Consider the following 27,313-nt stretch of genomic DNA (forward strand, 5'->3'; position numbering starts at 1 on the left):
GGCACGTTAACGTAATCAAAGAAACTTCGTTCTGGCCAGAACAGAGCCAAGTTTCCCCATAACGAGCGCTGGGTATTCCGTTCTCTGCAGAGAGAGAGAGAGAGAGAGAGAGAGAGAGAGAGAGAGAGAGAGAGAGAGACGTAGGAATTCAAACTCTTCCAAAAAGTTTGATGGGGAAAACAAAGGCGCGCAGTTGTTTATATAAAAGCTTTTCATTTATTTCAATGGCTACTATGGATGTAACTGTTGGGGGAAAATTGGAACGACTCCATTATTTTCTTTTGTTTTTTAATATTTGCGGATAACGGTTAAACTACACAGAGGCTGATGAAATAGGCACAGCTGCCCTAACGAATATATTTTGTTCCCGTATTTATTCTACTGCTCGGATGAAAGGTTTAGCATTCTATATATTTACTGAAAGAATAAAACGGAAAATTTTCATTTTAAATATAAAAACGATTCATGGAGTAGTGATTAAGAATGGAATATGAATTACGCCACATTTGGGATTCATTTGGTTTCCACGCAATTATCATCTCTCTGAAGGCATACCCAAGGTCCGAGTATATTTAAAAGACCTTGGGCATACCGTTGGTGGGCTGAATATCATTTTTGTAAAGAAACTACCAGTCAGAAGAGAAATATTTTTACAACAAAGAAATCAGAGGACCAATTCTTTTCATTATTCTCCTAAAAGAACCACACATAACGAAAATATTTTTATAAAATAAATAACTGAAGACCCACTATTTTAACAATCAAATAATATTCAAATACAGGAATAAGCATATAATGTTCAAATACAGGAATAAGCATTAAACCACATAACATGAAAAACAGGACCTATTATAAAACATGCTCGTACAAGGAACCTTTGGAAGAATAGTTATTTTAAAAGAAATATGAATAACAGCCTCTTAGGTTCGATAATAGGAGAAAATATCCGATACCGGCTTGAAATATCTCTACGTTGTTCATTCTTATTAATTTATTTGTATTTTTTATTTTTATCTATTTGTATTTTTTTTATTTATATTTTCAGTCATTTTTATTTGTTATTTATTTAGTTTTATTTATTTTATTTTATTAATTTATTCACTTATTTCTTTCATATTTTTATTTTCTTATTTATTATTATTTATTCATTTGTTTATATTTTTATTTATGTATGTTATTTATTTTTATTTATTCTCATTTATTATAATTTATTTATTTTTATATATTTTTGTTTATTTATATTTATATTTATTTATTCATTTTTATATTTTATATTTTATTACTTTTTTACTTATTTTATTTATTAAATTTTTTAGTTTTTATTTCTTTTTATTTATTTATATTTATATTTTATTTTTATTTATTTTTAATTTTTATTATTGATTTTTATATTATTTTTATTTTAATCTTATTTCATTTATTTTTATTTAAATTTATTTACATATATTTATTTTGTTTTATTTGTTTATTTATTCTTGTTTTTACTTCTTTTTTATTATTTTATTTTATTTTCATTTATGTTAATTTTTATTCATTAATTTAATTATTTTATATATATATATATATATATATATATATATATATATATATATATATTTATATATATATTTTATATGTATTTATCTATTTTAGTTGATTGACGGATTTATTTTTTATTAATAATATTTATTAATTTTTCCTAATTTTAAAAATCTTTTCATTTATTGTATTTATTTTTTTTTTAGTATTTTTTCTTAATTTTTTATTTGTTTTTCATTTATTTATATATATTATTTATTTATTTATTTAATTTTTATTAATTATTTTTGTTTCATTTATTCTTTATTTTTTATTTTTTTAAATATTTTTATTTTTATTTTTATTTTTATTTTTATATTTTTATTAATTTTTTTATCTTATATTTTTGTTTATTTTATTTGATTTCTTTTATTTTTATTTGTTTTTATTTATTTGTTTATTTATTCATTCTTTTATTTATTTTATTAATTTTTTATTTTATTTGTTATTTGTTTTATTTTTATTTATTTATTTATTTATTTATTTTTACTTGTTATTTTTTATTTATTTCATTTATTTTTATTTATTTAATTTTAATTTTTTATTTTTATTTTTTTATTTATTTATATATTTTTAGGAATTTCATTTATTTATCTTTATTTATTTATTCATTTTTATTTTTATTTTTATTTATCGTATGTTTTTACTTTTTTATTTTTGTTTATTTTTATTTATTTATTTGTATTTATACTTAATTATTTTTATTTATTCATATATTTTTTTAATTCGTTTATTTTCGTTTTTATTTATTTATATATTTTTGTTTATTTTTATTTTTATTCTTTTTTGTTTTATATTTATTTTTCATTTCATCATTATTTTTTATTTAGTTTTACTCATTTTTATTTATTTATTTTTATTTATTACTTTTATTTATTTATATTTTTCAATCTTAATATATTTTTTTTATTCAATTTTATTTATGCTATTTATATTATTTTTTTTATTTATGTATTTTTATTTATTTATTTTTTAATATTTATTTTTTATTTATTTTTATTTAATTTTATTTATGCTAGCTATATTTATTTTTTTATTTATGTATGATTTATTTATATTTTTAATTTTTTATTTTTTTATTTTTATTTATTTTTATTTTTATTTTTTTATTTTTATATATTTATTTTTATTTATTTAAAATTATTTTTTATTTATTAATTTTTGTTTATATATTTCCATTTATTGTATTTTTCTTTATTTATTTATTATTTAACTTCATTTACTTATTTATTATTATTTATTTTTTATGTATATTTATCTTTTATTTATTTTTAATTGTTTATCATTTATTGATATTTATTTATTTTTATTTATTTATTTACATTAATTTTTATTTATCTATTTTATTTTTTTAATTTATTTGTTTGGTTATTTTATTAATCTTTTCATTTATTTTTATTAATTTTGTTTATTAACTTTAATATTTTATTCATTTACATCTATTTTTAGTTATTTATATTTATGTATTATTATTTATTCATTTTTATTTATTTATGTTTATTTATTTTATTTATTTATTAATTATTTATATATTTTTATTTATTTTAATTTATTTTAGTTATTTTTATTTATTTTTATTTATTTATTCTTTTGAATTTATTTGTATTAATAAAAATAACCAAATAAATAAAAACAATTAAGTAAAATTAGATAAAATAAATGAATAAAAATATTTGTAAATAAATCAATCAAAATAAATAAATATTAATAAATAATTAATAAATAAAAATAAAATAAAATAAAAAAAATATAAAAATAAATAAATAAATAATAATAAATAAATAAAATTGAATAATAAGGAATAAATGAATAGAGAAAAATAAAATAAATGAAAATATATAAATAAAAATAAAAAAAAATAATATAAAATAAATGAAAATATATAAATAAAAATAAATTAATAAAAAATAATATAAAATAAATAAAAATAATTATAAAAATAAATAAATAAAAATAAATAAAAATAAATAAGCAAAAATAAAAAAGTAAATATAAAAATATAAAAATGAGAATACATAAATAGATAAAAATTAATATAAATAGTATAAATAAAATAAAATAAACAAAAATAAAATTTAAGAATAAAAAATCAATAAAAATAAATAAAATTAAATAAAAGTAAAAATAAATAAAAATAAATAAATAGTAATTAATAAAAATAAATAAAACTAAAAAAAAATTAAATAATAATGAAATAGAAAAATAAATAAATAAAGAAATATAAAACAAAAATAAATGAATAAAAATAGAAATAAATAGAAATTAAATAAAAATAAATGAATAAATAAAAACAAAAATGAATTAATAAAAAATAAATGAATTGAAATAAATAAATATAAATTCAAATAAATAAATAAATAAAAATAAACGAAAATATATAAGAAAAAAATAAATAAGATAAATAAAAATAAAAATGAGAATAAATAGATAAATAAATTAAATACATAAAAATAAAAAAATGTAGTAATAAAGATATAAGAATTAAAGTACCAAAAATATAAAAATAAATAAAAAATAGATAAATTAATAGTATCGACAAAAATAAAAATAAATAAATGAAAATTAATAAAATAAATAAAAACAGCAAATAAAAATTAAAAATAAATAAAAATAAATAAATAACATAAAAATCAAAATAAATAAAAATAAATAAATGAAAATAAAAAAATAAAAAATAAATATAGATAAAAATAAATAAATAAAATAAATAAAAGTAAAATAAATAAAAATAAATAAAAATAAAGGAAATATAAGAAATAAAATTTTAAATTAAATAAACAATAAAGAATAAAAAATGAATAAAAAATAATAAAATATAAATAAAAAGAAATAAATAAAAATGAATAAAAAAATATAACTAAAATAAAATTAATTATAAAAAATTAAAAGAAATAAATATAAAATAAAATATCTTTTTTATTTTTATTTATATATATTTTTATTCCTATTTTTATTTATATTATTTTTATTTTTTATATATGTTTATATTTATATCTATTTTATTTTTGTATTTTTATATATATTTTTATTTATATCTATATATTTATATGCATTTTTTATTTTTATATCGATAATTTTTTATTTTTATTTTATCTATATCTATATTTTTATATTGATTTTTATTATATCTATATTTTTATTTTTACATATTTCAATATTTTTATTTTATATCTATATTTTTAATTTTATTTGTATTTATTCTATATTTTTTTTATTTTATTTTACTTATATTTCATTTTCATTCTATTCTATTTTTTATTTTTTTATTTTATTTTTATTTGTATTTTTATTTATATTCACTTTTATTTTATTTTTATTTTTATTCATATTTATATATTTTTATTTTTATTTTATCTAAATATTTATTTTTTTTTATTAATCTATTGATATATTTGTTATTATTTTTATATATATATCTTTATTTTTTATTTAATTTTTATTTATATCTGTGATTTTATTTTTATTTTATTTTTACTTTAATTTTAATTTTACTTTATTTTTGTTTTATTTTTATTGTAATTTTTAAATTTTATTTTTTATTTTATTTTTATTTTATTTTTCTATTTTCATTTTTATTTATATATATTTTAATTATTTTTGTTTTTATTTTTATTCATATGTTTTTTTGTATTTTATTTTCATTGTTATTTACATCTACCTTTTTTATTTTTTTATTTTTATTTATTTCTATATTATGATTTTATTTTTATTTATATCCATAATTTAATATTTATTTTTATTTATATCTATATTTTTCTTTTTATTTATATCTATATATTTTTGTTTTAATTATATCTATATTTTTATTTATATATATATTTTTAATTTTTATTTTTATTTGTATTTGTATTTCATGTTTATTTTTATTTTTATTTATATGTGTATTTTCTAATTTTCAGTCAAATCTATATTTTTACCTTTATTTATATCTACAGTTTTACTTTTATTTATTTCTATTTATATCACCTTTTTATTTTTTTTATTTGTATTTATTTCTATATATTTTTTATTATTTGTATTTATGTATATTTTTATTTTTTTATTTGCATATATTTTTTATTTTCATTTTGATTTTTATTTCTATCTATATTTTTGTTTTCCTTTTTATTTGTATCTATTATTATTATTTTTTAGTTTATATCTATATTTTGTTATTTTTATTTATATCTATATCATTATTTATATATATTTTTATTTTTAATTATATCTATATTTTTATTTTTACTTTTATATTAATTATATCTATATTTTTTATAATTATTTATATCTGTTTTTGTTTTTCATTCATATCTTTATTTTATTTTTATTTATGTCTATATTTGTATTTTTATTTATATCTTTTTTATTTCTATCATTACTTTTTATTTGTATCTATTTAAAAAAAAATACTTTTATTTTATATATTTTTATTTATACCCATATTTTTACTTATATTTTTATTTTTATTATTTTTAATTTTATTTTAATTTTTATCATGTTTTTATTTTTATTTATATCTCCATATCTATATTTTTATTGTTGTTGATATCTATTTTTATTGTTATTAATATCTATATTTTTATTTTTTATTTTATGTTACCTATATTTTTATTTTCATTTTTATTTATACCGATTTTTAAATAATTTTTTGTATTTTTTTGTATTTGTATTTTTATTTGTACTTTTTATATCTATATTTTTAGTTTTATATTTACTTGAATGTATAATTTTTATTTCATTTATATCTATATTTTTATTGTTATTTTATTTTCATTTTTATTTCTAATTTATTTTTATTTGAATTTATATCTATATTTTTATTTTTTTATTATATTTTTATTTTGATTTGTAGCTATATTGTTGTTCCTCGGAAGTAACACATTTTGGCAAGAAAAATTCTTGGTCACTGTTTTTGACTGATTTTCATTGTTTTTGACTGTTTTCCATAATTCTTTTACTATTTTTCACTGTTTTTGACCAGAAATTCAAAATTTAAAATTTGATCTGAGAACTGGCAATCAACCCATAAGTCTGGTTGCTCCTCTGAAGTAACATATTTTTGCAAGAAAAATTCTCTGCCACTTTTTGGACCGATTTTTATTTTTTTTACTTTTTCACCATTTTTTACCATTTTTCACTGTTTTGACCATTTTTTCACGGTTTTTGACCATTTTTCACTGTTTTGACAATTTTTCACTGGTTTCAGACTGATTTAACTGTAGTTGACTATTTTTTAGTGTTTTCACAATTTTTCACTGCTTTTGACCTTTTCACCGTATTTTACTTTTTTCATCGTTTTTGAACAAAAATGGCCGTTTCGAGAACTGGCAAACAGCAACCTTTAAGACTAGTTGTTCCTCAGAAGTATTCTTATATTTGAGTTTTATGAAAAAAAACTCCGTTAAAAAACAATCAACAATTAAGTAAAAAATTATTTTCGAAAATCACCTAAAAATAGAAAAAAATATAACAAAAAGTTAAAAAAAATTACGATTTGAATATAATATTTTTGGGAATTTTGCCCTCTTTTTTTATGACTATTTTAGTTAGACGTTTACTAAAATATAAACATTAAAATATACAATTAAGATAAAAAACCATTATGAATACTAAATAAAATAAATGTAAATAAAGATGAATAAATGTTAAAAACCATGAAAGCAAAAACAGACAGAAATGCATAGAATTTTGCAGTTAAAAAGAGTTGAATAACATTTGAAAAATCAAGTAAAAATTACAATTTACGGAAGTTCTATTTTACTTACTCATTTCTTAATCAGTTATAATTCACTTTCTCATATTTATTTTAACTTTACTTTTATTTACTTATTTTAGATTTTTTAATTAATCAGTATTTGTTATTGTTTTATATTTGTATTTTGAATTTTTATTTTCAATTCAAACAACAAATATTTAATTACAATAAAGAAAATTATGATACAAGTATATTGTAAAGATATAGATGTATATATAGATGAAAAAATAAAAATAAAACAAAAATACATATAGAAATATAGATAAATATAAAATGAAATAAAACTATAGATAATTATAAAATAAAAAATATAAAAATGAAAAATGTACATATAAATAAAAATAAAAATAATGATATAACTAAAAATATAGATATAAAAAAATAAAAATAAAAATATAGATATAAATAAAAATATATAAATGAAAATAAATATAATAATATAGATATAAATAACTATAAAAATAAAAATAAAAATATAGATATACATAGAAATATAGATATAAATAAAATAAAAATAAAAATATAGACATGAATAAAGATAAACAAGTGCTATAAAAATAAAAATATATATAAATACAAATGAAAATAAAATAATATAGATATAAATAAAAATATAGATATGAAGGGAAATAAAAATAATTATGAAAATATAGATAAATAAAAATAAAATATACACATAAATAAGAATAAAAATAAAAAATAAGTATAAAAAGGTAGATATAAATAGAAATACAAAACATGTATACACAAAATACAAATAAAAATATAGAGAAATAAAAATAAAAATAAAATTTCACATATAAATAAGAATAAAAAAATATATACAGGTAGATAAAATTAAAAATAAAATTTAAAAAATAAAAAGAAATAAAAATGAAATTAAAATGAAATATAAATAAAGACAAAATTAAAATATAGATATAAATAAAATAAATATTAAAATATAGATTTAAATAAAAAATAAAAATTAGAAATAAACAAAAATAAAAGTAAAATAGATATATATAAATAAATAAAGATTAAAATGATATAGATATAAATAAAAAAAAAATATATATAAAGACATAAATAAAAATATAAATATACATATAAATAAAACTAAAAAGATAAATAAAAATAAAGAAATAAATAAAAAAGGAATAAATATATAGATATAAATAAAAATAAAATAAAAATATAGATTTAGATAAATATAAAGTTAAAATACACAGAAAATAAGAAAAATAATAAAAAAATAGATATAAATAACAATAAAAAATAGGCATGAGTAAAATAAAAATTAAAATATAGATAATTAAAAATTTAAATAAAGATAAATTATAGATATAAATAAAAATAAAAATTCTGTTATAAGTAACAATAAAAAAATATAGAATAAACGGAAAAGATGGAAATAAAAATATTGGTATAAAAAAATAAAATAAAATTGAGAAATAAATAAAAATAAAAAATAAAAAATATAAATAAAAAAAAAAAATATTGATATAAATAAAAAAATAATAAAAATAGATATAAATAAAAATAATAATACAAATAAAAATACAGATATAAATAGAAATAATAATAAAAAATCAGGATATAAATAAAGAATAAAAATAAAATTATAGATATAAATAAAATTCTAGATATAGATAAAAATAAAAAAATATAGATATAGAGATAAATGAAAATAAAAATAAAAATATAGATATAAATACAATTATGGATATAAATAAAAAATAAAAATACAGATATAAATAAAAATAAACAGTAAAATATAGATATGAATAAAAAATTATTGATATAAAAAATTAAGATAAAAATAAAAATAGAGGTATAGATAAAATTATAGATATAGATAAAAATGAAATAAAAATACAGAGGAATGAAAATATAAATATACTTATTAATAAAAATAAAACAAATATACAAATGTAGATATAAATAAAAATACAAAAAAATAAAAATATAGATAGAAACAAAAATAAAAATAAAAATATAAATAAAAAATATATACAAATGAAAATAGAATTAAAGTTTAAGAAATAAGAATAAATGAAAATAAAATAGAAATGAAAATAAGATAAAAATAATAATATAGATAAAAATTAAAATATAAATAAAAATATAGATATAAATAAAATATATACAAATAAAAATATAGATACAAATTAAAATAAAAATAAAAATGTAGATATAAATAAAAATAGAACACTAAAACATAGATATAAAAAAAAAATAGAAATACATAAATGCAAAAATAAAAATACAGATATATATAAAGTTAAAAAATAAAAATAAAAAAGTAGATATAAATAAAAATAGAAATAAAATAAAAATATAGATATATATTACTATAATGATACAGATATAAATAAAAATAAAAATAAGTAAATAAAAATAAAAATTTAAATATAGATATAAATAAAAATAAGATAAAAAATATAGATTTAAATATTATAAAATCTAAATATACATATAAATAAAAGTAAAAATAAAGAAATAGACATAAATAAAAAAATAGGCATAAATGAAAATAAAAATAAAAAGATAGACAATTAAAAATTTAAAGAAAGATAAAATATAGACATAAATAAAAAAATAGATATAAATAAAAAAATATGGATAGAAATAAAAATAAAGATATAGATGGAAATAAAAATAAATAAAAATAAAAATATAGATACAAAAAAATAAAAACAAAAAATAGATATAAATAGAAATGAAAATAATAATAAAAATATAGATATAAATTAAAATAATAATAAATGTAAAAATATAGATATAAATAAAATTATAGATATAATAAAAAAATAAAAAAAAATATAGATATAAATAAAAGTAAAAATATAGATATAAAAAATATTAAAATATCAGTATAAACAAAAATAAAAATAAAGCTAAAAAAATATAGATATAAATAAATATAAAAATATAGATATAAAAAATAAAAATATAAATATAAAAATCAAAATATAAAATATAAATAAAATAAAAAAATATCGGAATTAATTAAAATAAAAATATAATGAAAAATAAAAATGTAGATATAAGTAAAGTTACCTAAGTGTAATTTTTTGAAGAGGCAGATAGTATGTTTAGGTCATGTCATTTCTCAAGAGGGTTTGGATGAATGATGATAAAGTTAGGGAATGTTAGATTTTGCTGCTCCCCTGATTGAGAAACAGATCCGGTCATTCTTAGGGCATGGCTGGATTTTTCCGTAGGTTTGTGAAGGGTTTTCTGTTCTAGCATCTCCCTTGACAGATGTCCTGAGGGATGATGTGCAGTTTGTATGGGGAGATGGACAGCAAGTAGCGTTTCAGAAGATTAAGAATGCCTTAGTGAATCCTCCAGTGTTGAAGTTCCCCGATTTGGAACGTCCTTCCACGTTAGTAACGGACGCTAGTTATGATGGTATAGGGGCATGCCTTATGCAGAAGTTCTATGAAAGACTCCATCCGATTGCATTTTACTGTAGGAAGTTTAAGACACGGGGTAGTAATGAATGGTTATGGTCGGTAGTAGACAAAGAGGCCTTTGCCGTAGTGTCTAGCTTAGTACATTTTAAGATGCTCTTGATGGGCAATCAAGTAGAGGTTCTTACGGATCATATGCCATTGTTGGATCTTTTTAATAAGCCGAATCTTTCCCCAAAAAGAGTTCGGCGGTATCTGACAAGCAGGTTTTTTGATGCCAAGCTTAGGTATATAGAGGATAGACAGAATGTTGTAGCAGACGCCCTCAGTAGAAGTTTTTCTGATGCAGGTGGTACTCATGTATGTTATGTATCTGGAGATTGCATAGACTGGGATATTAGTTTAGTAGAAGCTAAGCAAGATGAAGATGAGATTCTGGGAGACGCAAAATCGTTTCTTGAGGGAAATTAGTTAGGAAGGGGTATAAGCTGCCTTTTGCAGGGCTTGAATTAGAGGGTAATTTGTTAGTTAGGAAGATTAGATACAGACTGAGGAATAGTGAGGATAAGATGATACGACGCAGATAGTTGTTCCTAGGGGTTTAGTACCTACGGTGCTGGATATTGTTCATTGTAGGTCTAGTAGTCCGCATTTGGGGATTGAGAAAACGCATCAGAATATACGGGAACAATTCTTTTGGAATTATATGCTCACGTCAGTGGAAGAATTTGCGAGAAGTTGTTCAGTCTGTAATGCGTGTGTAAGCCATCAAGGGTCGTTTCTTGTAAATTGGGTTCACTTCCCATTCCTAGCAGACCTTTTGCACGAGTCCATATGGACCTTTTGAGCAATTTCTGTGAATCTAGTTATGGCCATAGGCATCTGTTGGTGGTTGTTGACGAGTTAACTAGGTTCGTAGAGATTTTTCCGTTGAAGCATAAAACAGCGGAAGAGGTGGCAGTCGCATTCTTTAATGGGTGTATTTGTCGTTATGGGGTTCCGGAGGTTTTGATTACAGATAATGGGAGGGAATTTGTGAACAAGACGTTAGAGTGTCTTGGGAAGGTAATGGGCATTCGGAAGGTCATTATTATTCCCTATACACCAGAAGCTAATGGGCTATGTGAACGGGCAAACAGGAAGGTCATTGAAACTCTTCGGATGGCCGTTGGGGGAAATGATGTAAATTGGGATCGATATATTCCACGGGTGCAGCATAGTAGTAATACAATGGTTAGTGATACCACTGGAATGTCTCCCAATGATGCGCCGTTTGGTTACCCAGCGCGGGGCGCGTTTGATTTGTTGCCTATTCCATCGGGTGATGAAACGATCAAACCGCTTGTTTCCACGGCTAAAGAGAGATATGGGCGTCTTGATAAGAATCTTGAAATGAAAACGCGAGATATGGTAGATAGGAGCCAGCAAAAGCCGGATGGAGTTAAAGTTGCTGTGGGAGATAGGGTATTTGTGAAAATAAATGTCAGGAATCAGTTGAACTATAAGCTAGGCCCTAAATTTGAAGGTCCTTTTTGTGTTGTAGAAGTAAAGAAAGGGAATAGATTTGTTGTTCTAGATGAGAACACGGGTGTGCCTCGGTTGACACATATATCTAGAATTAAAAAGACAGGTTAATGAGGATCTTATGGGTTGATTCCTGTGTTGTACTGTGGGTATGATAATTTTTTTTCTCTTTGTTTTTTTAATGGGTTTTAAGTGGACGTGACTTGCCGTAGTTTTAACTGGGGAGGACGTTGGTCCGTAGAGTTATACAGATCTTTAGTTGTCCTTGTTCAGTTTTATTACTCTTTTGTGTTGCAATACTTAGTTAAATTTAAGTGCAAAATGCCACAGGGTTTTTATAGATATATGAATTTTTATTTTGTTTGTTTGTTTTTTTCTTTCCCGTTTCGAGATAGGGTATCTTAGAGATTCGTTCTTTTGTTTTTATGCTGAAGTCTCGCATTCACATGACTTTGGGAGTTGTGGCATGGGCTAATTTCGTAGTGAGGTTAGGCCCGTGTGTTATTATGAAAGAATATTATGATGTGTAGTTGTCGTCTGACGCAATATCTTTGAGTATAGAGTTTCAGAATAAAGTTCTGTTGCTTAGGTTTTTTTGGGGGGTTTAATTAGTATATCGGACGGAATCTGTCTGATCTGTTACGGGTTGGGCAAATCAGTTAGGGTTTAGGATAGGATTGGGAAGACTTTTTAATATGACTTCCAAATTTAGATTTTTCAGTTCTCTTTTAGAAGGAATAAGAGGGTTGCACCACTGGAGGGGAGTAATGTCAGAGTAAAAAAGAGGGAATTGCCAGTTTCCCAAAATCACGGTAGTTAGAAGACCGGTGACCAGGCAGCGATGTTACTGTCGTCTGGAAGTTCCAGAACCGAGTTTTTATTTTCCATCGAGTTAAGAAGTCTGGAGTTCATCCACATCTACCTTGAGGATACACCCCTCACCCATTGAAGCTCCTGGACATATTTTTCCATATTTTGTATTTGTTTTTAATATCATCGCCGTTTGGTCATCGGCCCGAACTGAAACTAACTGTTGTGTTTGACAATTCAAGACCTGACATGTTCCTTAGTTGTTTGGAATTGTTTCTGTTACTTGAATTACCAGTGTTGTATAATAATATGCACAACTTGACGGTTTTATTGATCGAGAATTGACGTTGTTGATCGTTGTTCTTGAAGATCAACGAATTCATTTGTCCTGCCTCTAGTATTATTTTGATCCTCTGTTGGACTGAGTAAAATACATCAGTTCCTTGATAATTACGGTGTTTTGTAACCCGTCGGGTTTGCGCATGTCCATCTATGCAAGCATGGCACAAGTGCGGGCTATATATTAATTTCTCAAGAAGTCTTGAGAGCTTTAAACTTACATAAGTACGGAGTTTTTGACGTATAAGGAAGGAAATATGAAGGAATAAATGAAGAATTTGCAAGCATAACAGTTGTGTGCATTTTGAAGAAAGCAAAATAATAGAGATTGACCTAAAATTAACAGAGAATAAGATTTCCGTCTCAGCTAAAGAGGACTAGCATGTGATAAGACCTATAGAGTTAGGGATTTCGTGATACTGTAGGTCTGATTAATCTTCTCAGTACTCAATTGGAAGTACTGCACGCATTCGTTTTTAGGACTACAGGTCTCTTCCGTTTTGTATTGTGTGTTTCCACTTCGTTTTTCAATTAATGCAAATTTTTTAATTTCACGTATTCATTTAAATTACTTTGTAAATAAGGCTCAGATTATTGGTCGCTCTTTGATGATCAGGCAGTACTTGACATTCAACCACGTAAGCAATAACTAAAGAACAATTAAAAGCTTAAAAAACTAATATAATTGTTATAGCATGCACGTCTGTGCTATTCTGTCGTGATTTTAACAGCGTATATTTCCAGTAGATTCTTTTTCTGTTAACAAAACAAACAAGCAACGCCCCACAACAACAGAGCCTCCACAACAACAAACTCCGCTCTATAAAAGTCTTTCGCTTTTGTTGATGGATCTGATGGGATTTATTTACATCCTGATGGGATAAATTTGACGCTTTTGAAGGCCATTCACGGATCCGGACTCTAGTGGAGGAGAAAAATCACGGCATGCAAATTACCTGTTGACATTTGATTTTGGAATTAGTGCCACATCCATTGGAAGGCTCACACGGGAGATAATCGGTTTTGGGCAAATGCTCTTCATGGGGAGCTGATGCTCTTCGTCTGTGAAGGTGCAAGGATAGAATGATGGCTTTGCTTATCTGTGGGTGAGTGATTGCTTTTCAGTTTGTCTGTGGATTGCAAAAAGAATGATTAGAGTGATGCTCTTCTAGTTTGTCTGTGGAGAGGTGCAAGAATGATTAGAATGATGCTCTTCTAGTTTGTCTGATTGGAGAGTTTGTCTGTGAGCTGCAAGAATGATTAGAGTGATGCTCTTCTGTAGTTTGTCTGTGGAGAGCTGCAAGATTAATGCTCTTCTATTAAGCTGCAGAAGAATGATGCTCTTCTAGTTTGTCTGTGGAGAGGTGCAAGAATGATTAGAGTGATGCTCTTCTAGTTTGTCTGTGGAGAGGTGCAAGAATGATTAGAGTGATGCTCTTCTAGTTTGTCTGTGGAGAGGTGCAAGAATGATTAGAGTGATGCTCTTCTAGTTTGTCTGTGGAGAGCTGCAAGAATGATTAGAGTGATGCTCTTCTAGTTTGTCTGTGGAGTGAGCTCTTCTAGAATGATTAGAGGATTTTGTCTGTGTGCAGGGAATGATTAGAGTGATGCTCTTCTAGTTTGTCTGTGGAGAGCTGCAAGAATGATTAGAGTGATGCTCTTCTAGTTTGTCTGTGGAGAGCTGCAAGAATGATTAGAGTGATGCTCTTCTAGTTTGTCTGTGGAGAGGTGCAAGAATGATTAGTGATGAGTGGAGATGCAGAATGATTAAGTGATGCTCTTCTAGTTTGTCTGTGGAGAGCTGCAAGAATGATTAGAGTGATGCTCTTCTAGTTTGTCTGTGGAGAGCTGCAGAATGATTAGAGTGATGCTCTTCTAGTTTGTCTGTAGCAAGAATGATTAGAGTGATGCTCTTCTTGTCTGTGGAGAGTTTGTCTGGTGCAAGAATGATTAAATGCTCTTCTGGTTTGTCTGTGATGCAGAATGATTAGGTGATGCTCTTTAGTTTGTCTGTGGAGAGGTGCAAGAACGATTAAATTGATGCTCTTCTAGTTTGTCTGTGGACAGGTGCAAGAACGATTAAATTGATGCTCTTCTAGTTTGTCTGTGGAGAGGTGAAAGAATGATTAAATTGATGCTCTTTTAGTTTGCTTGTGGAGAGGTGAAAGAATGTTTAAATTGATGCTCTTCTAGTTTGTCTGTGGAGAGGTGAAAGAACGATTAAATTGATGCTCTTTTAGTTTGTCTGTGGAGAGGTGAAAGAATGATTAAATTGATTTTTTTTTCTATGCGAGAATGGTGCTTTTGCAGTTTCTAAGAATTCGGGTGTATTTTGCTGAGTTAGTTAATAACGTATGTCAGATTTTGTTTTCAAGCTATTCTAAAGCGACTACAAACATTTTACTTTCATTTCCACTTTCATCCATCACCATTAGCTGGTATCTTACTCAATACATTGTTTTCAGTAATTATACTGTAATGTTACTAGCATTACCCTTTTTAAACTTTCTATTGTGGGATCAGAGAATAATTTTGTTCGTTAGATGGGGAAAAGCAGAGGAGTATAACTTCTATGGGTAGTTAGCACTGAAAAAGCTGATAAGAAAAATAAAGAATGCTTTTGCAATATTTGCCTTAGTAGCGTTTCCGTCATTTTTTTTCATAGTGTGGACAGCTACTATATTTTTGGCTGGTTTGTCAGTCAATCTCCATATTTTCAGCTATCCTTGGTATTCACACTTAAATTGTTTCGGGTTTCTATCGAAGAGATGTCCTTTTTCAATTTAAAGCCCATGTGACATATTGTTTTCCGACTGTGACCTATTGTTTTTAGTTTTCTCTTTTGATTGATCAGCAACAATTCAGTTGTTTTTTCATACTTTACAACAAAATACTCAATATTTGATCGTTTGAATATAACGAATTGTTCATACTTCAGTATTCCAGCCTTATCTCTATTTCTATAGAGCTGGCAATCCTTATAAATGACGTATATCTTTTGTCGTGATTTTTAGATTATATATATATATATATATATATATATATATATATATATATATATATATATATATATATATATATATATATATATGTATGTGTGTGTGTATGTGTGAGGGTGTATATATATATATATATATATATATATTATATATATATATATATATATATATATATATATATATATATATATATATATATACACATATATATATTATCTGTTTAATGTGTGCGTGAAAAACCCACGGAAGAGGGCAATTGAGGCTGAAGGAAAAAAAAAGTCGAAGCAGCATTATCATAAAAAACTGGAATGTAAAAACAGTAAAAAATGCGCCGAAGTTTCTTCTGCACAGTCGAGTTTTCTGTCCTGCTGCTTCAGCGTATCATCAAGGCCACCAAAAACAGATCTATTTTTCGGTGGTCTCGGTATAACACTATGAGCCGCGGCCCCCATGAAACTTTAACCACGGCCCGTTGGTGGCTTGTCCTATATCGTTTGCCAGAAGCACGATTATGACTAACTTTAACCTTAAATTAAATCAAAACTACTGAGGCTTAGCGGGGTGCACTTTGGTATTTTTGATGATTGGAGGGTGGATGATCAAAATACCAATTTGCAGCCTTCTAGCCTCAGCGGTTTTTAAGATCTGAGGGCGGACAGAAAAAAATGCGGACAGAAAAAAGTGTGGACGGACAGACAAAGCCGGCACAGTAATTTTCTTTTACAGAAAACTAAAAATTGAAATATGAAAAAACCATTCTGATTTCAAACACTACCAATAGCAGGTCTCTTTCCAGCGGCGCTACCGCAACATCGCTTACGATTAAATCTCAGGGGCTGACCTCTGCCATTTTGAATATCTATGATAGCTCCACCGTTGTGCCATTTTTAAATGATTAGGTGCCATGACCTCTACCATTTCAAATTTCTGTGCACTGAATTCAGCGGATGCGTTCTATATTTCGTTTGTTGGCACGAACTTTCTCATACAGAAAGTTTTGTCGCGTCACAACTCTCTCTCTCTCTCTCTCTCTCTCTCTCTCTCTCTCTCTCTCTCTCTCTCTCTCTCTGTTGACTCGACCTCTTAGTGTTTTTGTACTTTATTGACTTACCCTGTAACTTTCAAGTTTCTCTCTCGTGGGCTAACGTTAATTCACTCTTAAGCCTCCCCCCCTAAAAGATTTAGCCTGCCAGTGTTTCTAATTTATCAGCGATTTGTAATATTAATAAATCAGAATTTAAGTTTCTCGGCAATTTTGTTTTATTTTCGTTATCTATTTTTTTCATATAATCGTAAAATTCCTTTTTGGGTTACTTTTCAGCCTAAATGCCTCTTTCACTAAGTTTTCACACCTTCAACATTGCTTTAGTTTGATTTTTTCCTATATATATATATATATTATATAAATATATATATATATATATATATATATATATATAAAATATATATATATATATATATATATATATATATATATATATATATATATATATATATATATAAATAAAGTGATTGTATGTATGTGTTCATATGCTTGTGCGCTATAGAAATCCGCACGGCTTGACCGCTCTAGACAAAATTTGGCAGGTGGCCATCATTTGACCCAACTTAGATAATAGCGTAGGTTTCAAACCCGTACCCCTTCCCTCCTTCCCCTTCCCCACCCCTTCCCCTTCCCCATACCCTATTCCCTTCCCCCTTCCCTTTGTAACTTATGTGGTAACCGCTTGACCAGTCTAGACAAATTTGGCACGTGGCCATCATTTGACCCAACTTAGATAATAGGGTAGGTTTCAAACCTGCCCCTTCCCTTCCTTCCCCTTCCCATACCCTATCCTTCCCCTTCCCTTTGTAACTTATGTGTGGAAACCTCTTGACCGATCTAGATAAAATTTGGCGCTTGGCCATCATTTGACCCAACTCAGATAATATGGTAGGTTTCAAACCTGTATCCCCTTCCCCTTCCCCTTCCCCTTCCCCCTTCCCATTGTAACTTATGTGGTAACCGTTTGACCGGTCTGGATAAAATTTGACATGTGGTCATCATTTGACCCAACTAGATAGGTTTCAAACCTGTATCCCCTTCCCTTTGTAATTTATATGGTAAATAAATTCTGTGGGTTTTATCATGCCTCATTTCATGTACTTGATACCATTGAAATCTATTATTAAAAATACTTTTCTTTCCTGTGATTAATAATTCTGCATAAGGATCTGTGTTTAAGTTAGTAGGTGGGGGGGGGGGTTTGTTTAGGTTTAGTGAGGGTGTGTGTTTAGGTTTAGTGGGGGTGTGTTTAGGCTTAGTGAGGGGGTGTGTTTAGGTTTTTAGTGAGGGGTTTGTTTAGGTTTATTGAGGGTGTGTTTAGGTTTAGTGGGGGCGTGTTAAAGTTTAGTGAGGGTGTGTGTTTAGGTTTAGTGAGGGTGTGTGTTTAGGTTTAGTGAGGGGTTTGTTTAGGTTTAGTGGGTGTGTGTGTTTATGTTTAGTGAGGGTGTGTGTTTAGGTTTAGGGGGGGTTGTTTAGGTTTAGTGGGGCTGGTGTTTAGATTTTAGTGAGGGTGTGTGTTTAGGTTTAGTGGGGGGTTTGTTTAGGTTTAGTGAGGGTGTGTGTTTAGGCTTAGTGAGGGTGTGTGTTTAGGCTTAGTGGGGGTTTGTTTAGGTTTAGTGAGGGTGTGTGTTTAGGTTTAGTGGGGGTGTGTGTGTTTAGGTTTAGTGAAGGTGTGTGTTTAGGTTTAGTGGGGTTATGTGTTTAGGTTTAGTGAGTGTGTGTGTTTAGGTTTAGTAGGGGGTTTGTTTAGGTTTAGTGGGGTGTTTCATTTAAGTTGGGGGTGTGTTTATGTTATGTTAAATGGGACAGTCACCACAGTAATATCTGGATAAAAGGGACAGTCAGCACAGTGATAAGTGAACAAAAGGGACAGTCAGCACAGTAATGTCTGGATAAAATAGACAGTCAGCACAGTAATACCTGGATAAAAGGGACAGCACTGTAATACTTGGATAAAAGGGACATAGAGTACAGTAATACCTGGATAAATGGCACAGTCACTACAGTAACACCACCTGGATAAAAGGGGCAGTCTGCACAGTAATACATGGAGAAATGGGACAGCCACCACAGTAATGCCTGGATAAATGGGACAGTCACTACGGTAATATCTGGATAAGATGGACAGTCACCACAGTAATACCTGGTTAAAAGTGACAGTCAGTTCAGTAATGCCTGGATGAAGGGGACAGACAATACAGTAATAGCTGGATAAATGGGACAGTCAGCACAGTAATACCTGGATAAATGGGACAGTCAGCACAGTAATAACTGGATAAACGGGACAGTCAGCACTGTAATATTTGGAGAAAAGGGACAGTCAGCACAGTAATTACTGGATAAAAGGGGCAATCAGTACAAGGAGGTTCAGGAAAATTTTTCTAAGCTCTTCAGAGTTTTCCTGGGCACCGCTGGGTTGGTCAGCCATTGTGTATGTGTGCATATATATATATATATATATATATATATATATATATATATATATATATATATATATATATATATATATATTGTATATGTGTGTATGTGTATGTATATATATATATGTATGTGTGTATATATACAAACACACACACACACACTTATATATATATATATTTATGTATACACCCTAGAGAGAGAGAGAGAGAGAGAGAGAGAGAGAGAGAGAGAGAGAGAGAGATGTGAACTGTATTGTTTCTTTAATTAGTTTTTTTTTATGGTGAGCAGTGTTTTACAAAGGCCTGTGCAAGTCTCGTAAAGTCTGCTGAGCCTTTCGGTCATATTACTTGGCAGTATGGTGTTCTGATATCATAGAAATGTGCAGTTGCTTGTGATTGTTGTGTTACACGAATACCTGTCATAAAAAAAAAGCGTAATAAGCTAGAACGATTTTCAACATAGGATTTAGTTAGTGTCCACCTCTGTATGCATTTAAAAGTGATTTCACTCTGAACAAATTGGTATACTCTTTCTCTGGAACTTGTATGATGGAATTGCCTTTGACAGGAAATGGTAAAGAGATTTATTTGAGAGACAAGGGATTTAAAGGCAAAGCAATAAACATTTCCCACATAGTTGCAGTCATATAAATTCACTTTTTGTCACAGTTTCGTTAAAGCGGCTTGACTGACAAAAATGGAAATTGTTTTGTACTTTTAACATTATGTAACTCCATGGAAAATCGCGGGATACAATGGTGCATTTTATTGAAATATTTATAGATCTGCTTGTTTTACAACTTAGGATTCAGTACCTTTGAATAATGGTGTAATATAAAAATACGGAGGAAAGTTCTGTAATACTTGTACATTATTGTAAAGAATCCTCGCTGTGATCATCTAGAAACATTTCGTTCATGTTCCCTCTGTTGGGATTAATCGGGAAGCGGAAAAAGAAACGAGACTCTTATCAAAGTTCCAATTAGAGTGAAGGGTATTGCGATCACCAGCCAAGTACATAGCTTTTTCCTTTTTTTTTTTGCAATTTTCCTGTTACTCGTCAGATCATTTAAGGTTTTGAAGAGTGTAAATTTTACTTATTCACGGTTGCGAGCTTAGCTCTTGAACGATAGGAGTGTACAGCCAAAGATATTAAGGCGCTGAGGAAAAAAGCATAATATCTAGACGGGAGACGTAACCATAAGAATATGAAAAATTGCTTGGAATAGTGAACTTCCATTATGCCAGCTAACAGTTTAAAGTACGCTTTTCGTCAAGATCAAGAACAATAAATGGTGAATTCTGAACTCGACATGGAATATAAAAAAATCTTTTCAAGTATAAATGCAAGGCACCGTAATATCGAACTCTTGCTCTACACGGCCTTGTGATATTTGGAACATGAGTTACTCGTACAAGCCTTGAAATGATTGTTTTGTAATCTTTTAGCAAATAATGAGTAGATCGCAATTTACATCCCTTACAGATTACCTCTCTGGGTTGGGAAATATGTAGATTAGATAACCTTCGTTACCATGACGAAGAATGGGATGATCACTGTATAATTAAGCCTGGGCATTTCTTCATTTCACCTTTTTGCAGCTGTTGTACCTAATTCAGCGCTATTCAGAGGAATACAGATTCACCCACAGTGCTTTGCCCCTTGAATTTCGGCTGGGATTAGTTCAACAGGAAAATACGTATTCTTCTCTCTCTCTCTCTCTCTCTCTCTCTCTCTCTCTCTCTCTCTCTCTCTCTCTCTCTCTCTCTCTCTCTCTCTCTCTCTCAGATGAATTATTGACAGACGCTCTGGATGGCGAGCCGTTGCTATTTCAAAGACTGGCTATTGTTGCACCGAGCGTGTGCTAGAGTTGCCATGGTGACTTACCTTTGAGGCTACTGTATGGTGTTATTAAGTTTCCTTGCTAACCTCAGCAGACTTTATTTTGAGCCCAGTTGTTCTTCTCTACCAGCTGCTCTCCTCTCCTCATACGTCTGTTCCTCATTCGTTCCTTTCTCCTCCTCCTCCCTATCCGTTTCCTTCCAAATTTTACAGCATTTGATTCTAGAATGTTTACCATTTTTAGTTTTCAGTAAAAGAAAACTATTGAGATGGCTGTTTGTCTGTCCTTTCGCACTTTTTCTGTCCGCCCTCAGATCTTAAAAACTACTGAAGCTAGAGGGCTGCAAATTGGCGTGTTGATCATCCACCTTCCAATCATCAAACATACCAAATTGCAGCCTTCTAGCCTCTGTAGTTTTTATTTAATTCAAGGTTAAAGATAGCCATGATCGTGCGTCTGGCGCCGCTATAAGTGCCAACAACACAGGCCATCACCGTCCGTGGCTGAAAGTTTCATGGGCCGCTGCTGAAAGTTTCATGGGTCGCTGCTGAAAGTTTCATGGGTCGTGGCTGAGAGTTTCATACAGCAGTATGTGCTGTACCGAACACTCGATTGCGCCGAAGAAACTTCGGCGCAATTTTTACTTGTTTTGTGAGGTTACGCTCAATTTAGAAGCAATACATATTAGACTAACTGAATTCAGACATTGCGCAATTCGCGTTTCGCTGAACAGTGCAACTGTATGCAATAGCATTAGAATTATATAGTCATTGTTGTTGTCTTTGATCTTATTCTGTCATTCATCCATTGCTTAAGAGCATTTTGAAGGCAGATTTGTTTTCGTTGTTTTCTGAACACTACCAAGTCTTTTAGATTTAGAACCTTCCTGGATGGGCAAAGCTCGTATTTACGATTAATAGGCTTGAAAAAGCTGTATTGAGAAACATTCAAGTATCCCTACCTCATTAAGTGACTTCTGATTTAGATTTTTGAAAGCGCCGACATCCGGAAAATAAGCTAATTTCATTTTTAACAAAATTACAGTAAGCTCATTCGACGAGAATATGAAGTCGGAGGGGAGTTATTATATGCATCATTAAAGCTTTATGAAAGGGTCTCTTTGATGTATACTATTAGATTAGCTCGTCCTTATGTGTTTTGTATTACAGTGCTAATATGAAGAGAACATTAATTTGTTGCCATTTTGAAAATCTTAATACCCTTGCATTGTTTATCATATTACCTATATTTGCGTTGACCTTCGGGCAACGGAAACTGATTCTGAGAGGCGATGATTACGGCAAAGCTGATTTTCTGTAGGCTGTCTTAGAAAAATAGAGTAGGAGGCATCTGGTTTACTTGAGATAGAATTTCGCAGCAATGTGCAGCCTGAAGAGATTTGAAGACTTCTCCGTAATCGGTCACAATAAAAAAAAAAATTAATTTAAGGCGAAGAATACTATTCTTTCCAGTGCACCGATATCGTTTAGGATAGTCAGCATATAGTGATCAGTCCCATCGGGGGTAGCCGTCAGTCACGCGGTGCACTGTAGGCATTACTTAAGGTTCTTTGCAGCGTCCGTTCGGCCCCAAGCTGCAACCCCTTTCATTCTTTTTACTGTACATCCGTTCTTATTCTCTTTCTTCCATCTTGCTTTCCACCCTCTCCTAACAATTGATTCACAGTGAAACTGCGATGGTTTCCTCCTGTTACGCCTTTCAGCCCTTTTTACTGTCAATTTCCGTTTCAGCGCTGAATGACCTCGTAGGTCCCAGTGCATGGCCTTTGGCCTGAATTCTATATTCTATCTATCTACCATATAGTAATCAGCCTTACGTAATGAGAGCACCAATACTTTATGTTAGTGAATATCATTCTTCCCCTTTATTCCATTCATTACTACATATATCCGAGTGTTTTAAATTTGTCTACAGTTTTTAAAATGGACATGGAAAAATCCAGTGATTATCGGAAAATATGCAAACTGTGGTAATTAGTAATACGTGACGTATCTTTGGGAAAACGAAAATTGTTTAATGGTAGTGAGAGGGAATAACATTTCTGTTCTTCTGGTGTTATTTAAATAGTCATGTCAGATGTTTTTTTCGTTCACATTCAAACAAAAACTACTCTCTGAGTATAAAGATAAGTAACTTAGCTTATAAAGATAAGTAACTTAGCTTAAACAAGTTCTTTTTGCTTAAACAGGTATGTATGAGTTGCCATTTTGTATGCATATGAACGATAAGAGCATATACAGATGATGCTAATACAGCTCTCTTCAACAGAATATTAACAGAAGCTGTGAAAGGTTTGGTTTGAGAGCGCCACTTAGTATCACTGCTTTGTACCAGTCCTTTTGATGAACTTAGGCTTATGGCACTGAAGCGAGAGGGATTTAACATAAAGGTTTTGATAAGTCCTTGTTGAAACGGCAATCAGGCCGCATAGGAAAAGGATTATGGGGTGAAAAGGTGTTTAGGAAAGAAGAATAAACACAAACTCTAGTCCTTTAGTGATGCGCTCTATAGAATTAACCGTGTAACACCAGCTACTTGTGAGGGCTTGAACTACATCCGTTTGATGATGAAGTGGTTTCTATACGAATTGACGACGCAATTGGGAAATACTACAGAGTAAGTCACATTGCATTTGAAGTGTAAGCTGCTTCGATTAGTCTGTACACTGTAGCTCGTCTCTGGATAACAGAAATTCGTCCTTCCTCCTTTTTATCACATTTATCGTTATAGCCATTCTATGGCTCCCAGCATGTTAGAGTGGAAAAAAGTTGGACCAGCCATCACTGGGCCTTAGGAAATTAAGCGATAGGTGAGAGGAAGGGATTATTGGTCTGAATTTCCCCCAAGGAAATTGAGAGGGAGGCGCCGGTGGTAGCCGAGTTATGTCCGGTTAACATTACGCTTATTGCCGTAATGACAATCTTGCTGATGCCGATGGAATGTTATGTTATTTTTTTTCATGTTTTCTTCTCATTTCTTTATCCAGCTGTCATTTTTTCCAATGTGGCTGCTCTATGTCTTTTATGAAAATAGTCATTCAAGACCGTGTTTTACAACCTCTTTTTGCGTCTAATATCCTCTCTCGATATATGTTAATCCATTAAAATATATATGATTTTAATGACTGTTGAAGGCATTTTTACCAAATTATTTTTATCATTGTTTTTCCTCCATTGAGGTTATTTATTAACCATTTTTGTTACCTCACTTAGGCATTGGAAGTTATGATTTTAAAGTTAGGATTTTAAAAACTACTGTATGGACCTTTGGGTTCTCTAGCCTGGGATCTTGGATTCGATCATTGATTTCCTCCAAATATTGCCAAACGGTTATAAACTTTAGGTCCCTCAATACTTAGAAACTTCCAACATGCGAAGTTTTTTCTTAGAAATTTTCCAGAAGATTTTTTTGGCTTAACAAATTCGTTTATGGTGGTTATATTTTCATGGGTATATATATACTGCATACATACATACACACACACACACACACACACACATATATATATATATATATATATATATAGATGTTTGTGTGTGTGTGTGTGTGTGTGTGTGCAAAATTTATCAACATAGCTGTTAACAGCTGGTGGACCCAGAGAATAAAACACAGAAGTCACTGCCAGATTGATATTTCATCCGGTGGACTGTGAATGAATCTCCAATGTAGAAACTTCCTTACCTGCTTTATACACCTACTTAGAGGTTTCTTCAGCAGCGTGTCAGAGACTTCCACCGCCCCCGAGCCGTTTACTTTTTCCCTTGCATGCACTCTTGCGCTTCCTGGATAATAAGGCCTTTCTTTCCAGTACCATTTCCACACCATCTGTCTAACGCTTACCAAGTCTTTCCGTCCTCCTTGATCCTTCCTCTTAGCACTTTCGGATTATACAGTCTTCATTATGCTGTCGTCTTCATTTCGTTCCACATGAATAAAACACCTCAAAACTTTCTTATCCAACCTTTCGGCTACGCTAACCTTGTTACCATTACAATGTGTTACCGAATTTCTCATCCTTTCAATTCTTATGCGAAAAATTCTACATCAATAAAACCTCTCGCCAGCTTTAACCTATTTCCTTTCAATTGCAGTCAACATCCACACTTTGATGCCGTAAAGCAAAGTTGGCTCAACAATCCCTTCATGCATTCCGACCTTGGTGTCTGTTGACACTGAAATGTTTTCTCAATTTTTGCACATACCTTGTTACCCTCCATGCTCGACCTGTTACTAAGACTTACCTCTCCTCTCATCCTATAATTATGGCTTAGTCTCTTCACTCAGCTTCTCATAACCTGTCATATTGATCCCATATCAGCTCTTTCCACCTTCCGCACTGTCAGTTCCTTCTTCGGCTTCAGTTTAGGCTACTCCTACCTTCATTGTTACTTGGATATACTTCAGCTTTATCCTCTTGAAAAAACTATCAGTTTTTCACAAGTTTCTGCAGCTTCAGTAATTGCTGGAGGCAACTTATTTCCACCATTTCCTGGCTATCAGCTCTGTCATAATGTTTATGTCCATGCATGACGTTGACTCGCACACAAACATATATATATATATATATATATATATATATATATATATATATATATATATATATATATATATATATATATATTTTTCCTTTCCCGTCTGATGAGTGGGGCTCGATGCACCGTTGATGAGCCTTCTTTGTAAGCGAATGAAGTGACCCTGATAGGGGAAACTGCTGAATGTAGAAATTGTAGGACGGTTTGTTTGTGCATACTGCAGTTTATGTTCTGGAAGTTTTCCACTGGAACCACCCTTCCTAGGGTAAGATTTTTGTGGTGAATACGAAACGTATTATCGTGTATTGAGGATATTAGGTATCTGATAGCTTGCATTATTCCTGCGGCTGATTGAGCAAACCCTCTTTATTCTCATTAGGAATTCCGATATGTTTTTCGATGGTCGTAATTGGCACAGCTATATTTTTCACAAGTCTCTGCAGCTATTTATTCCTGCAATGAATATGTAATATTAGATAATACCGATCCAGGAATACATTCTCCCCTCTTAAGAAATTTTACCTTAGAACTGTCGTGGTTAAAACGTCTTTCGCTTTTAAATGAAACCCCTCTGCAATAGCTTTTATTTCTGTACTTCGTACTTTACAGGTCAATCTCCCCTCTCTCTCTCTCTCTCTCTCTCTCTCTCTCTCTCTCTCTCTCTCTCTCTCTCTTTTATTTCCGTTTCCCTTCTTTTGTTTTCGGTAACAATGAGGGAGTTTTTGTCTGACTGCGGAGTATAATGATAATATTGCCTCGGATTTGGGTTTACAATTGTAATTCTTTTGAATCCCGCAGCGTGTTCGCTATGAAAATTTAGGGGTCGAAATGGCCAGCGTTAAAGTTAGGTTTCCTTTTTATGTATGCGAGGGTTGTCCAAGCCGGCTGATCTCGCTTAAGCCTCTTTCTCTAAGTTCATGTGATAATGGCCGCTACAAAGACCACGCTTATTTTTACTCCTGGAAACATTTGCATTCTGCCGGGCATTCTTTATGATGTTTTCCTCACGGTGTAATGCTTACAACGTTAACTAATGGCATTTGCTATGAAGTAAACGCTTTATGTGAGCAAACTACCACTTGCTAAATTT

The 27,313-nt window shown here is 28.6% G+C and overlaps 1 long non-coding RNA gene across 1 annotated transcript in view; it reads left to right on the forward strand.

Moving 5' to 3' along the window:
* Positions 1–27,313, forward strand: part of LOC136833150 (uncharacterized) — a 147,416-nt gene that overhangs the window by 64,266 nt on the left and 55,837 nt on the right. The gene's annotated exons all lie outside the window — the stretch shown is intronic.

Source organism: Macrobrachium rosenbergii, chromosome 51 (assembly GCF_040412425.1).
Source record: "Macrobrachium rosenbergii isolate ZJJX-2024 chromosome 51, ASM4041242v1, whole genome shotgun sequence".
NCBI classification, from domain to species: Eukaryota; Metazoa; Arthropoda; class Malacostraca; order Decapoda; family Palaemonidae; genus Macrobrachium; species Macrobrachium rosenbergii.